This window comes from Coenobita brevimanus, chromosome 92 (assembly GCF_032717465.1).
Source record: "Coenobita brevimanus isolate Jiangsu-jjx chromosome 92, ASM3271746v2, whole genome shotgun sequence".
NCBI classification, from domain to species: Eukaryota; Metazoa; Arthropoda; class Malacostraca; order Decapoda; family Coenobitidae; genus Coenobita; species Coenobita brevimanus.
Window position 1 is genome coordinate 12,566,385 of NC_137045.1, and position 14,556 is coordinate 12,580,940.

General features: G+C 40.9%; 2 protein-coding genes across 2 annotated transcripts in view; one reads left to right on the forward strand and one right to left on the reverse strand.

The window, feature by feature from the left end:
- Positions 1–831: 831 nt before the first annotated feature.
- LOC145412082 (uncharacterized) overlaps positions 832–14,556 on the reverse strand; it is a 114,727-nt gene continuing 101,002 nt past the window's right edge. Inside the window, exon 5 of the mRNA XM_080282000.1 lies at positions 832–843. The gene's annotated coding sequence lies outside the window, so the exon portion shown is untranslated. The remainder of the gene's footprint in view (positions 844–14,556) is intronic.
- LOC145412219 (DNA oxidative demethylase ALKBH2-like) overlaps positions 3,352–14,556 on the forward strand; it is a 202,809-nt gene continuing 191,604 nt past the window's right edge. Inside the window, exon 1 of the mRNA XM_080282149.1 lies at positions 3,352–3,441. The gene's annotated coding sequence lies outside the window, so the exon portion shown is untranslated. The remainder of the gene's footprint in view (positions 3,442–14,556) is intronic.

A 14,556-nucleotide genomic window follows, 5' to 3' on the forward strand; every position in this document is an offset into this window, starting at 1 on the left:
TAGTCGGAGAGATTGAGTAAACGAAGGGAGAAAGAGAATTAAAGGGGAGGTGAAGGGAGGGGAGAGGGGAGGGGAGGAGAGGAGAGGAAAGGAAGGGAGGGGAGGGGAGGAAAGTTGTAAGACACACGTGGTGACTGTAGATGGGGAGAAAGAGGGGGGGAGGAGGAGTGCGGCGGCCGTGGAGGGTGATTGGGTAGGAGGGAGGGACCGGCTGACCAAGGAGCTGGAGAAATGGAAGAGAAGCGGAAGAGAGGGGTCTGGCCTGGGAGGGGAGGAGGAGGAGGGATTGAAACCTGAGTTACCTGACTGAGGAGATGGGTGGTCTAGTAGGGAGGAAGGAGGCGCATGTGACGGTGGAATGTTAAGGTTGGGTGAGGAAATGAGTAAGATGTATTCAACTCCTTCACTGCGTTGACGTCTTCTTCAGTTCTATGTCCAGACAGCATCAGAATTTACTTGCGGGTCTGTTAATTGAATAGAATCGTCTAGTTGTTCCAAAATAAAAACGAAAGTTATCAGCCTGACAAAATTAACTGCAGTGTTGGTGGATGAAGCAACAGCAATACCATGTATTTTATACAAACATACATATATATATATATATATATATATATATATCATCATCATCATCATCAGCCGATGAGGTCCACTGCAGGACCGGCCTATCCCTACCGAAGCAGGGACAGTACAGCCAATGTATCTCTACCAAGTGGCTTAGGCTGTCTGGTAGAGACTGTATATAGGGTGAGAAGTGCTTGTGAGTGTAATTGTAGTGTTGGAGTGGCTTTGGATGTTGTGTAGTCTGTAAACCAAGTGTAATCAGCACGCCTTATTTAAAGCCGACTGGGTGCAAGCATACTATACCTCATGCCAATTAATCTGGCCAGGCATGTATGGCAACACTGTTCCTGCCGAGATTCTGGTTGGCTGGAGGTGTTTGTTCGATTTCGTTGTTGCTTAAACCGATGGTCTTTCTATTATCAGATGTGATACTGAGTTTGTCGACAATTCAATCGTCAAAAGCAATAAGAAATCCGTTATACACTAAACAACAATGAAATTTTCGTAGGAAGTTAGAGATATGAGTTAACAAAGTATTATAACAGTCCAAGTCAAGGTCAGCATTCGAACAATTCTTTTAAATCTCCAACACTCCGTATTATAATAGAAAGTTAAGGAAACCTGCTTAATCTAAGCGTTGGTATAACACACATTTAAAACTTAAGATCAGTACGTATATACTGTGATAATTGAGAAGATATAATGAAATAGTTTTATTTTATCCTACTCTGATTTTCGCGATATTTTCAAACCTCCCTCCCCGCAGAACTCGTCTCTTCATTGGAATTTTTGATTATTCAGAGTTGTGGCATGATTTAAGAGGGCGGGCTGATCTTAAGTTTTAAATGTGTGTTATACCAACGCTTAGATTAAGCAGGTTTCCTTAATTTTCTATTATAATACGGAGTGTCGGAGATTTAAAAGAATTGTTCGAATGCTGACCTTGACTTGGACCGTTATAATACTTTGTTAACTCATATCTCTATCTTCCTACGAAAATTTCATTGTTGTTAAGTGTATAACGGATTTCTTATTACTTTTGACGATTGAATTGTCGACAAACTCAGTATCACATCTGATAATAGAGAGACCATCGGTTTAAGCAACAACGAAGTCGAACAAACACCTCCAGCCAATTAGAATCTCGGCAGGAACAGTGTTGCCATACATGCCTGGCCAGATTAATTGGTATGAGGTATAGTATGCGACACTGGTTCATTCACAGCACTCCTTGTGTCCTTGTGTCCGCCAAAGTGGTCAGTGGCGTGGTGAACGCTTCCCAAAGTTTTTACAACTCTGGCGGGGAGGCGAACCCCCGCCCACCACTGTACCACAGAGGCTCCATATATATATATATATATATATATATATATATATATATGAAATGGGATTAATCAGTGGTGGAAGAAGTCTAATTGACCACTGGGGGAGATGTTTAATCCGCTCTTTACGATGTACGAAATTTTTTTTTTACACTATTTCCAGGCGATTTATTTGACTCGGAGGAACTGCAGCAGCAAGAATGTTAGATGATCTAGTTCTAGGTTAATCGACAGGCCGCCAATTACGAGCTTTGGATATCTTTTTTGGCTAGGTATAGACGATTTTATCTAGCTTTTTAAAAACTCTTGGCTAATACTCATGTTAACTTTTTCAGTACGGTCACTCATTGTTTTGTTTTACTTTATTTTTTTCTTTATATCCAAGCAGTATTATCTGGCTTCAGTTATATTTTTCGAACTGGAGGGGCTAAGTACTGTACAGCCTTCATTAACTCCCCATTTAGGCGCCTCATCTCTACTAAATCACATAGTTTGGTAATAGGGAAAATGAACTACAAAATTTCGTGATGGTAGTGACGAAGTCAATGGTTGGAAGAAGTGAGTAATCAGTGAAAGGTATTAAAAGACGCACATTGAGAGAAAGTAAAGCCACGTCATTCAAGTGCATGAGTGAGTTGCGTTGGAGTGGGGTGTACTTGCCTCTGTACGGGTTAGTAAAGGGGGCAACAAATAAAAATCAATAAGTAAATAGTAATAATAATAATAATAATAATGATAATAATAGATGATAGTAATAATATTAATAATTATAATAACAACAGTAATAATAAACTTCATCAGCCGTACAACCTAAACCAGGAAGCTTTTTTAACCCCTTCAGTTCGATAACATTTTTCATTTTTACTACCACCAGTTGACTTTATTCTGCTTATCGGAGACATCTCGTGGCTCTAAAGGTTAAGAAAGTCCTTTTCTAATCCCTTCAGTGTCTTTCATCTCTCCAAAGCTTAGTTAAAATCACGCAAGCGGGTTGAAAGTTGAGTGAAGGAAATGGTGTTGGAGACTGGCTTTCACCATCTGTCAGCACCTGGCTCTTAAAATTAATTCCAGGTTCTCTTTGGCAGTGTTGGTGAAGTGAGGGGAGATCTTCAGGCTCTGGAATGGTGTAGGAGTCTTAAGTTATATATATATATATATATATATATATATATATATATATATATATATATATATATATATATATTTGAATATAATAAGGCTCTTTTGCTAGATGATCAAAATATAAATACATGGATATATACATTTTCACGCACAAAAATATGTACTTACAGTACATACATAAATAACACACACACACACACACACACACACACACACACACACACACACACACACACACACACACACACACACACACACACTACCTGAAGTCTTTGTATCCTGATTCGTATCCATACACATTCACTTTCCCTTCTTTACACCGCCAATTCTCTCTTTCAGGTTCATGAGCGTAGTTGGTTTCTCCCTTGTCCCTGTTCACCCAACAGCATAATTGTGGACTTGGGTGTAATTCGACCCTTGCCAGTCGTTCTCTGAGGTAAGATTTGTACTTAGAATATATATATATATATATATATATATATATATATACCTTATGACCCTTGTGCAGGAGATAGTAGGTTTCTACTCTTATATTTCATTTTATTTTATCATTTTGCATTATATTTCAATTTTCTGTGTTCAGCATTTCCTCCGTGAGTCTAGTGGTATCATTATTATTTTTAGTTTCTTAGTGTAAAATTCTTAAATCAGTTTCATCGCCAGTTGTGCCTGGGTGATATGAATTAAGTCGATCATCTTCACTGAAACATACACCACCTTGTAATAAACGATGGATGTGTCGCCAGATTCAGTGTGTTTTCACGTTTCTTTTCTCTGATGTCTATTGTCAACGTTTTGTTGTATGATACTGTGTAGCTGACATGAGCTTTGTGATGAGTACGTCATGCAGTATATATAAAATATGTATTGTATTAGGCCATCAGGAGAGCGGGGCTAGCGCGAAAAAGCAGACAGATTATGTACACTTTTTAGGAAACAGCATGAAAATTGGAAATATTTATACAAAGTAAATTGTTTATAATAATCACCAACATTACAGATACAGTAAACACACAGGACAGTCGTACAAGCAGCATGTGATAAACATTAAACAAACAAGAGTCGAAAGACAAGTACCACAAGCACTTGACCGAAATGTAAAGATAATTAGGGGAAGCAAAGTGAAAAACGAAATTCTTCCCATACTGGAAGTCATAATAGTATAACATTCTTCATTCAGAGAGTTTATGGTACTGTTCGTTTCGACGTAGCTTGCTGGGTATATATACATAGACAGGTTTCTATATTACAGAGAACACAAAACCTTAATTGGTTAACAACTAATGTATTACGTGAGCTGTATCGGGTAACACAAAGGGCATGGAACCATATACGAGTATAAAAGGCATCCCGGTATATATATATATATATATATATATATATATATATATATATATATATATATATATATATATATATGAGAGAGAGAGAGAGAGAGAGAGAAGTTACAAGAACAAGACTAGACAGACATAAAAATGGAAGACGTGTCATAACAAGGAATACAGAAGGAGGAATTGCTGAAAAATAAAAGTAGCGATAAAAAATGATGAAAAATGAGAAACGGCTGCTGAAAAAGTCAAGGGAGCATGAGCTGAGTAGGAGGTAGAGCTAAATTATAGACCTTGCAATGCAACTTTGTGTTTAGTGTTGTCTTTGCTATATCGAGGACATAATATTCCTCGCTTGTGACCTGTGTTTATATAGTGGTTTGGCAGCAAGATGATATATGGTAATCCCTTCAGTACAACCAGTCTCCCTTAAGCTGAATATTAGCGTCTTCGGTTAATAAGAGGAAAAAAATGCCATCTCACTGAAATTTTTTTTTTTTTCTTGTACAGAACGTCTTTTCTTATATTCCCACTACCCTCGGATTTTGTGTGTGTGTGTGTGTGTTCAGTGGTAATTTCTTTTGGAGAATTAGTGAAAACAGTCTTCACAGACTCCTTCAGTAATGTGCTCTCATTTGTATTTCCCCCCATATTTTGAAAATTTTCATGATAGTTCAGGTTTCGAGGGGACTTCTAAACGAATAGGTTAAAAAAGACTCCTTTAACCCCGTCTGTACGATGATGTGTTATACAGGTATTATGCTTCTACTGCACCCGATGAATTTATTAATCTTACAGAAGATGTATAATAACTGAAGAAGTTAGGAACACTCAATGAACCTCTTTCACATGCGGAAGTGTTTTATATCTTAATTCGTGGTAGTTTTTTTTTTTTTTTTTTTTTTAACGGTATAAGAAAAGCCTTTTATATACAACGGGTGATGGGCCTTTGGGAGAAATCCTTTCTGTATGTTGAAGTTTTTTTTTTTTTTTAATATATCATTCATGGTGCTGGGAGATTATTTTGTTCTAACCTCTCTTCATGGAGGGAAGAGAATCACTTTCATGATCCCCTTCGGTACAGAGACGTCCTTTTCACTCAGTGCTTGCTCCAACCAGATGATCTGATTCAGTTTAGGGGAGACCTCTCGTAGTGAAGAGATTAAATATAAGGGATAACAGGATAATCATAACATCTGGATCCAAGAGTAGAGACGGAATATTATTGGATGGTTAGATCGTCAAGGCATTGTTGCACTGATGTCATAGTAAAGGTAATATGCGTTTTTTTGTACAGTATATTATCACTGAGGCTTTCAGTATCGTGAAACTTTCAGCATCAAATACCATTGCCGTTAAAGACATAGTAAGTCTGTTATTATTTATTTATTTATTTATTTATTTCCTGTTTGCTATCTGCATGTATTATGTTCATATATTTTTAAAAATGTTCATTAGGAAGTTCCTTACGTGGGAGAGGATTTGTATTGGGGATAGCCTGTGGTTCTGTGGGTTACAGTACAATTAATTTTTTGTTTAACTCTTATCTCGGTCACTGTGATGACGTCTTATATTCTTGCTGCCAACAGATTTATTATTCAGCTTGGGATACTGTCCTGATAGTGAAGGAGTTTGTAGAGTCTTTAACCCTTCAAGTGCGAAAGTCTCTCCTGAGCTGAATGAAATTATCTGACGGCAGCAATAATATAGTACAATAGACGTCACTGTGTTGGAGTTATGATGTACTCAGTGTGAGGCAAGCGTGAATGCATGTCCCTGCCATGCATTGCTCACCTTCGTAGACAGCAAACTACCCGTCACACCTACTGTCCATGGGGACTAGGTACGCAGGGGGTAGGGGCTGACGGTGAACTCTTAAGCACATCATGAATTCTTACGCTTGATCTTCCTGTGATTATTCCCGTCCAGCTCAGAGGAAGAGGAACTAAATTACGCCGGTTTCCATGAGGGTGGTCCACAGTGTCCTACCAAGGTCTATCATTCCTCCTAGAACCCTTCCAAAGAACTGGCCTTTAGCGAATAGTAAGTCTGAAAGAGGCCCTCGAAATAATGGAGCTTCAGTGGTTGTGGTTGTCGTACGCGTGGTTGTAGTTTGGACCTTCTCATTGGTTGGAACTGGAGTGGAGCTGATGAAGCTGGCTTGAGTAACAGTCACTGAAGTCCCTGTGGAGGCTGTATCGAGCTTGAAGCCGTTGATGTCACCCGTACTCTCAGACCTTGCCTCACTGTCACTTCCAAAATCGATATTGGAGAGAGATGAAGCTGATTCTGCGGCACCTTGAATATCCCCATTCTTAACTGCATCAAGGCTGGAAGCTGGGAGGACCAGTATTCCATCCTGGCCATTGATTTCCATTAGAAAGCTGCCTAATGTTTGACCTGGGTCATCGATTTGATGAGCATTACCATTTAGCAGCATTTCCAGACCATTGGGCAGCTTACTTGAAGAGACAGTTGCGGGTAGGCTTGGGGAACTGGAACTAAGCTGCCCGGTGCTGATCTCGGATGAACCGGAATAGGCAGCGCCACCATCACTCTGCTTTGTGACAGTGCCTAGATCTTCGACACTGGCACCGGTGATTCCAGGTGCAGGGGTGACTGGAATCCCACTTGCTGTGACAGATAATCCAGCACTGTCACCGTAAGATACTTCAGAAGAACCAGCATTTATCTGAAACCCTCCAGAATTGCCATCAGTGAAGGAAGAGCTGATTGAGCCAATAGAGCCGCCAATAGAGCCTTCAAATGACCCTCCCGAGTTCACAGCAGTTGGAAGTGGCACTCCAGACGTTCCAAGATGCACTTCAGATGAACCAGTATTTTGCAGCTGTACCTCGGAGCTACCGAAAAATGCTTCAGAGGAGGGAAAATTTTCTCCAGAGCTCAGAAAAATTACCTCAGTGGAACCAAAATTTTGATTAATTTCTCCAGAACTTCCGTGTGTTATTCCAGATAACCCAGTCGATAACTGAGGTACCCCAGACTCTCCAGAGTTTATAACAACAGACACATCAGAGGTTACTGAGGTATCAAAGGACAGTCCGCCGGTACCCGTGGAGATGTCACCACCTATTGGAAGTGGAACCCCAGTTGCTCCAGAAGGCGTAAATGGCACCCCTGGACTAGCAAGTGACACTCCAGAATTAACAAGATTTTCTAGTCCAGTGTCGTGAGTTTGAACTGGATTCTTGGCCCCAAAGGCCAGATTTTGGTCTGGAGAGATGTCAGTGCCTCCAAGCACCTCACCAGAGTCAGCGTAGAATACAGTACCTTCAGTGTGGTGAAGAACCTCTCCTGAACCAAGAAGGAGGCCTTGTCTATTGACCGATAAGGAGTTGGCAGGCACAGGGGAAGAAGATAAAGAGTCGGATGGAAACTCAGCAGACTGGAAGGTGTCGGTAAGAGCTGGGGATGACTGAAGGTAGACAGCAGCAGACTGGAAAGAATTGTCAGAAGTCACATCAGATTGGATAATATTGACTGAAGCTGGGGCAGATTGGAATGAGTGGACGGAAGCTGGACTGGACTGAAAAGAGTTGACAGACGCCGGGGCGGACTGAAAGGAGTTGACAGAGGCTGGGGCGGACTGGAATGAGTTGATAGAATCTGGTCCTGATTGGAATGAATTATCAGTGGCTGGAGCAGACTGGAGTAAGTTGCTAGAAGTTTTTTCGGACTGGAATGAATTTTCAATGGCTGGGAAATACTGGAATAAGTTGGTGGAAGCTGGTCCGGACTGGAATGAATTGGTAGAGGCCGGAGCAGATTGGAAGGAGTTGGAATCGACGGAAGGCGGAACAGAGTGGAAAGTGTTATCTGAGGTTTGGGTGAACTGGTGGTTACTGGCTGGGGCTGGTGCTGACTGGAAGGTGGTAGAAGGAGCTGGATCCCCCTGGAAGGAGCTGCCACTAGTCACACCAGAATGTATGATCTTGACCGAAGCTGGAGCAGAAATAAATGTGCTGGACGGTGCAGGAGCAGAATTAAAAGTGTTGGCAGACACTGGGGTCGACTGGAATGAGCTGTCAGGAGACGGAGCAGACTGAAATGAACTAACAGAGGCTGGGGCAGAATTAAAAGAGTTGGCAGGTGCTGGAGCAGAATTAAAAGTGTTGGTAGAAACTGGAGCAGAACCAAAAGTGTTGGCAGGAGATGGGGCGGAATTAAAAGTGTTGGCATAAGATGGGAAAGACTGGAAGTTGTTAGTAGAGCCTGAGTCAGAATGGATGATTGTGACAGAAGCAGGAACAGAGTGCGGGAAGTTACTGTGATTTTTGGGTAAGTGGAAGGTGTTGGTAGGAGGTGGCCCAGCATTGATATTGCCGGCAATGAATCTGGCTGCCCGCACAGTTGCATCGGACCTCGTTAAGTCCTGGATGGCCTTGTCCACCTCGACCTCATTGTCCCACGTGACTTCCTGACCGCTGTACTGTTGTATGTCACGCCCTTCGCCTGAAAGAAGACGTGTATCAGTAACATCTCAAACTGATGAATAAAAATTATGACTGAATATAGCGGGGCTATCAGAGTATTTGTTACATTTATTATTTTTTGTTTTTCATGAGGACGATATAGGATAACCGATAACAGTATAACAGAGGTTATATTTATAAGATCCCTGTGTAAAGAAATGCATACATATATCCGTCAATCAGATTATTATAATAAAAAAAAGTAGCACTTGGTATTACAGGTGAGATTGATAGCGTTTGACAACTAGATTTGCTGTGTATGATTATCACTAATAAAATGGAGTAAAGTATTCACTAGGGAAAAGGAAGAAACTGAGAGACTGTGAAAACAGACAGACATACTGTATATGTATCAAACAAAATTGTCAAGAAAGAAACATTATGATATCCAGGTTCTTAGATAGACAGTTGGTAAACTAATTGGTCGGTAGACAAACGACAAGTATTAAGGTAAAGAGACAAGAAACAGACAGCTAGGTAGATATTAACAAGGCAGGTTAACTTCTAAACAGATAAGCAATGAAAAATATAGTAATGATAGAGGCAGGTGGAAAAACAAACAAAAAATAACCAGGAAAGTTAACAGGTGTAGAGCCAGATAGTAAAGGTGACAGTTGTGCAGACTGGTAAATATCCAGATACATTTTCATCAGCCAGACCGACAAAATGACGGGTAACTGCGATTAAAACCTCATTTTATTTTAAACTGCATTTAGAAACTTATTAAAGCTATCTATAAATTCTGTTTCATTTTAAATATATATTGGCTGGAAACTGTCATGATTGAAAGTGAATTATTTAAAATTATCATTTTAAAATTATTTAGACGTAAAATATTAACTAAAAATTTTCCATATTAAAAGCCGTGTGGATAAAAAAGCTATCTTCATTACGTGTGCTGGTAAACAAACACCTGGGTAATGAGACAGGTAAAACTGCGGACAGTAATATCGATCTAGGATTAAGTTCGAAAAATTATTGAACTCCTAACATTGTATTCTGAAAAGCTGGTTTGGCTACGAAGGTCGTAGTAATTGGTTCCATAAGTCATTGTTCGTAGTCTCATTTATCGTAAAGATATGGATCGATATATATTTATGTCCGGAAATGTGGTAAGAGTTTGAGCTATACTCGTTTGACTCTCACTTGGTCTAGAATTGGCATCTCCCCATCTTGAATCCTCTGTTTTAACAATGGATGAACACAAGAAAATTATACTAATCATGAAGAAGTGGAGTGGAAAGAATGTAGAACCGTAGCACTGTCTTATTCTGCCTTTGAGCTACATGAAATAGGCCGCAAAACGACCAAATTCTGGGCCAAGATGAAATGAGTATAGGGAAGTGGGATTTCAGCCCCTCCAAACCCTTCCACTCTTACTACTTAGTGTAGAAAAATTCCCCACTTAGTGTAGAAAAATTTCCATTCGGCTTTGACTGAATACTGACGCCGTGTAAAAGAACCATTGAATCTCAGCAGTACCCCCCAAACTTACCACTAGCTGTAGCCGTGTGCACGGAGATAACGCTGCCTGCTGGTATCTCACCGCTTAGTGCCAGGACCTCCTCAACTGTGGAGAGGAAGAGAGAGTTAGTAGTTGTGTATCAATTAGTGGGTGTATATGTTTGTCAGGTGAGGAGATGGAAGAGGCGACCGTGTCATACGTGGAAGAGAAATACGGTGTAAGAAATTATAATAAGGAGGCTGGTGACAGAAGTGGAAGAGAGGTACTGTGTAAGATTTTATAATGAAGAGGATGTTGTGTTGTTGGAAGAGGGGAGAATTTGTGTGTGTGTGTGTGTGTGTGTGTGTGTGTGTGTGTGCTGGGTGGGAAGGAAGGAGAGACTGTGACAGAAGTGGAAGAGAGATAAGGTGTAGGGGTATACATTATGTAAGAGAAACTGGTGTGGTGTGGGAGAAATTTGAGGGTATCGTGTCACTTTAATGAGTATAAGGGGAGGAGAGATCATGGGAGAGGTGGAAGAGAAATAAGATGCGAGAGAAGGAATATGGTGTATCGTGGGATGAGGGGGTTCTAATAAATAAGCTAGTATTAAAAGGCATGTTCTTTGTATCAGAGTATAAGCAAAGCCAGACGCCGTCATGTATTAGTCAGATAATATAGTCAAATAAACATTGACACACACACACACACACACACACACACACACACACACACACACACACACACACACACACACACACACACACACACACACACACACACACACACACACACACACACGGCATAAATAACACATAACTTCTTCTTCCCATAAATATTCAAGAGGTAAGAGGCTCTTGGCAGTGTCTGGTGTATATATAATTTAGACGCATTTACATAACAATGATAAAAAGTGCCAAACGTGTGTAATGTACTGTATAATATTCCTGTTGGGTTGAGATAGTAGGTATATTTGTGTAGTAGTTATTCGTCATCGTCATCATCATTGTCATTGTCTTGGGTGTATTACAAGGCAGTGAACTCACCCAACTTTCTCTGCTTTGACTTGTTGGTTGTAAGTCTGTTCTGTTTCAGACCTCCACATGTTCATAGACAGATAGATATATAGACAGATAGATGAATATGTATTTAATTCTGAAGATAGACTAAATGATTGATTGGTTCTTAGATAGTTAACACAGGAATAGACTGATTAACTGACATATTTTCATTGATCGATAAACAAAACAGATGAACGCTTAGTAGGTACAGCAAGTAAACAGAAGCTTACATCAGTGTGGGCTTATTTTTCTTGCCAGTTAAGCTACCAGTAACAATATCTACCTAATCCTAAACAGGCATCTCATCTCAGTACTTCGCATATATTCCTAATTAGCATTGATGTGATATTCGTATTAGCTTTTGTCCTGTTAATGTGCACCGTCTTTAGCTGCTTAGAAGGCCACTTGCTTCTTTACTTTCTCTTAGCGTATTGACCCCCCCCCTCTCTCTCTCTCTCTCTCTCTCTCTCTCTCTCAACCTTCCATTCCATCATACCTTGTTCCACTTTCTTTCCTTCCTTCACCCTCTTTTCTTACTTCTTTTATCTTCCTTCCTCCACCTCAGCCCCCTCCCCATCTCTCTCCCCTCCACTCCACTGTCTATTTTACAGTAAGTCATTAGCAACATGTAGGAAATTGGTCTTCAGTCTTCTTTACCTAGTTTGTTTCCTTCGTTTTCCTCCTGTTTTTCACTTTTCCCCTTTTTCTCTTTTCTTTCCTTTTTCTCTTTTTCCTCTTTTCCTCCTCTTTTTCTCTTTTCCTCCGCTTTTTCTATATCTTTCTTCTTCGCATTCTCCTTTATCTCTGCCTCCTTACCCCACCCCATCCCTACCACTTTCTCGTAGATCAGTATTCCTTTAATAGTTTGGCTTCTGTCCCATCAGTCTGTCTAAATGTTTCCCCACCTTCCCCCACATCCTTTCTTTCCCTCCTCTTTCTTTTCCTTTCTGTCCATTCTCATCTATCCCCCTTTCTTCCTCTTCTACCTCCCCTTTCCGCCCCGCACCCCACTTCACTCTCTCTTGTAGGTGAGTACTCATGTGGAATTTTGGCTTCTGTCCATCTACCTTCGTACCTACCCATCCACTTACCTATCTACCTGCCTACCTACCTACTTAAATACATACATACATACCTATATATACAAACATATCTACCTACGCACCTACCCACCCGTCCCTTTCGTTTCAGCCTTTTTGCCCCCATACATTTACCGTTTTAGTATGATGGAGACCTAGCTGCTTCATTCCTGTTACCGATGGAGTATTTTTTTTTTCTTTTAGCTCAGTACAGAAGAGGTATTTGTAGTGGAATTAGAAGCAGTGGGGAGGAGGACGTCTTGTAGTGGGACGGATAGAACAGGCTCCATTAACTTCTTCAGTCCTGTGACGTTTATTATAATAGGTTTTAGAGAGAGTTTTTTTGACTAGAGGAGTTAGGTATGGCCTTCATAAATCCCTCAGTTACTCGAGGTCTGCCCCAAGTCGAATAAAATCGTCTGATGGTAGTACGATTAAGAAGTACATCGCCGGATTGAAGGGGTTAACCACCTGAATATTATAGTAGCGTTATTCTTTTTCATTCCTGCTACCGGAAGGTGATTTGTTCAGGTAAGAGAGATTTCTCAAAGGGATAGGGTTAACTTGCAGCCAGTTGGAACAGCAGCCCGCTTCATCACCTGTCTATCAAACTTTCTCTCCGTCTGTCTGTCTATCCCCTACATCTTTGTACCCTCGTTCTGTCTCTTCATCACCTGTCCGCCAAACATTCTGTCCGTCAGTCGGCCAATCATTTGTGTCTTTTTTCACTCTTTTCGGCACCTGTCCACCAAGCTTTCTATTCGTTTACCTGTCTAACCTTCATGTCTTTCTACCCACCTTCTAACTTCTTATCACCTGTCTAACAAACTTGCTGTTCGTCTACCTGTCCAGCCTTTCCGTGTTTCTAACCATCTTTTAACTGATCACATGTCTACCAAACGTCCTATCCGTCATCCTGTATATCATCTCCGTTTTTTTTGCCCGCCTTCTACTTCCTTTCATCATTCGTCTTTAGCTTACCTGTCCGCCAAAAATTTTACCCATCTCTAACCCTTCCTTTCCATCTTTTTAAGCGCCCTCTCCCTCCTTCCATCACTCACTTTCACCTCTCTCTCCAGGCATCCACGTATCGTAGATTATTAATGTAACCCATCAACTCTATTTTTTCGCCACATCCTTTGATTATCCCAGGACCCTCCTCTTGTACCCCTGCCGTTGGCTAGTACATCATCCTGTTCTGTATTCCCTAGCCATTTATCAGTCCCTTTATTCAGAACTAATTCTGATAACTCCTTTCACGCAGGTGGCTCGTACATCGTCTTCTTCATTCCCTAACCGCTGAGCTACCTTATTATTCATTACTAATTCTGCCTTTCACTCAGTACCCTCTTTTCCCTCCTTATCACATCAGTCTACCATATTATTCATTACTAATTCTGCCTTTCACTCAGTACCCTCTGCCTCTCCCTTACCCTCCCTTGATGCTGTGCAACAAGCAGACGTCCTTTCCTAATCACGCATTAATTTTCTTACCATTCCCTTCTCCTGACCATATATGCAGATCCCTTCCCTTATCCTTCTGTTAACCTCTCCAATCGAAGGACATTGCGCAGATTTAATTAGTCTGAGCCAGAACAGATTTTAAGTACATTCACCTCAGCCCTGGGAACGTCTCTTCTAAGCTGAATCTAATCGCCTTAAGTTAGTCAGAACAAATCAGAAGTGACGTTCTTATTCCACCCCACCGAGATCGTATATGTTATTTTTTTCTTGCAATTTTGAGACGATTTTTATTCAGTTTGGGAAATGCCCAGCGTATTGACGGGGATAGTGAAGGCGATATTTTAACCCCCTCCTCCTCGTTTGAAAAATCTCGACTATGTTTTTAAAATTGTCTGAAAATAACAGGAATAAAATACAAAGTACGTCACAGAACTGAACCCTTAAAGGGTTATGTAGATCATCCAGATTGTTTTCCTTCGAGCACCCATTCCCCTACTGTAGTCTGACAGTTCCTCCCTTTCTCCTATCAATCGCTCATTCTCCCTCCCTCCCTTCACTACCCATTCAGCCTTTAGTCTTAGCCCCAAGGTATATGTAGTCTCCCTGTCCACTATGTTATACCTGTGCCGGCTCCTTGTATGGGTGAGAGGGCTGTGTTGCAATGTGGAAATGGTGGCCATGT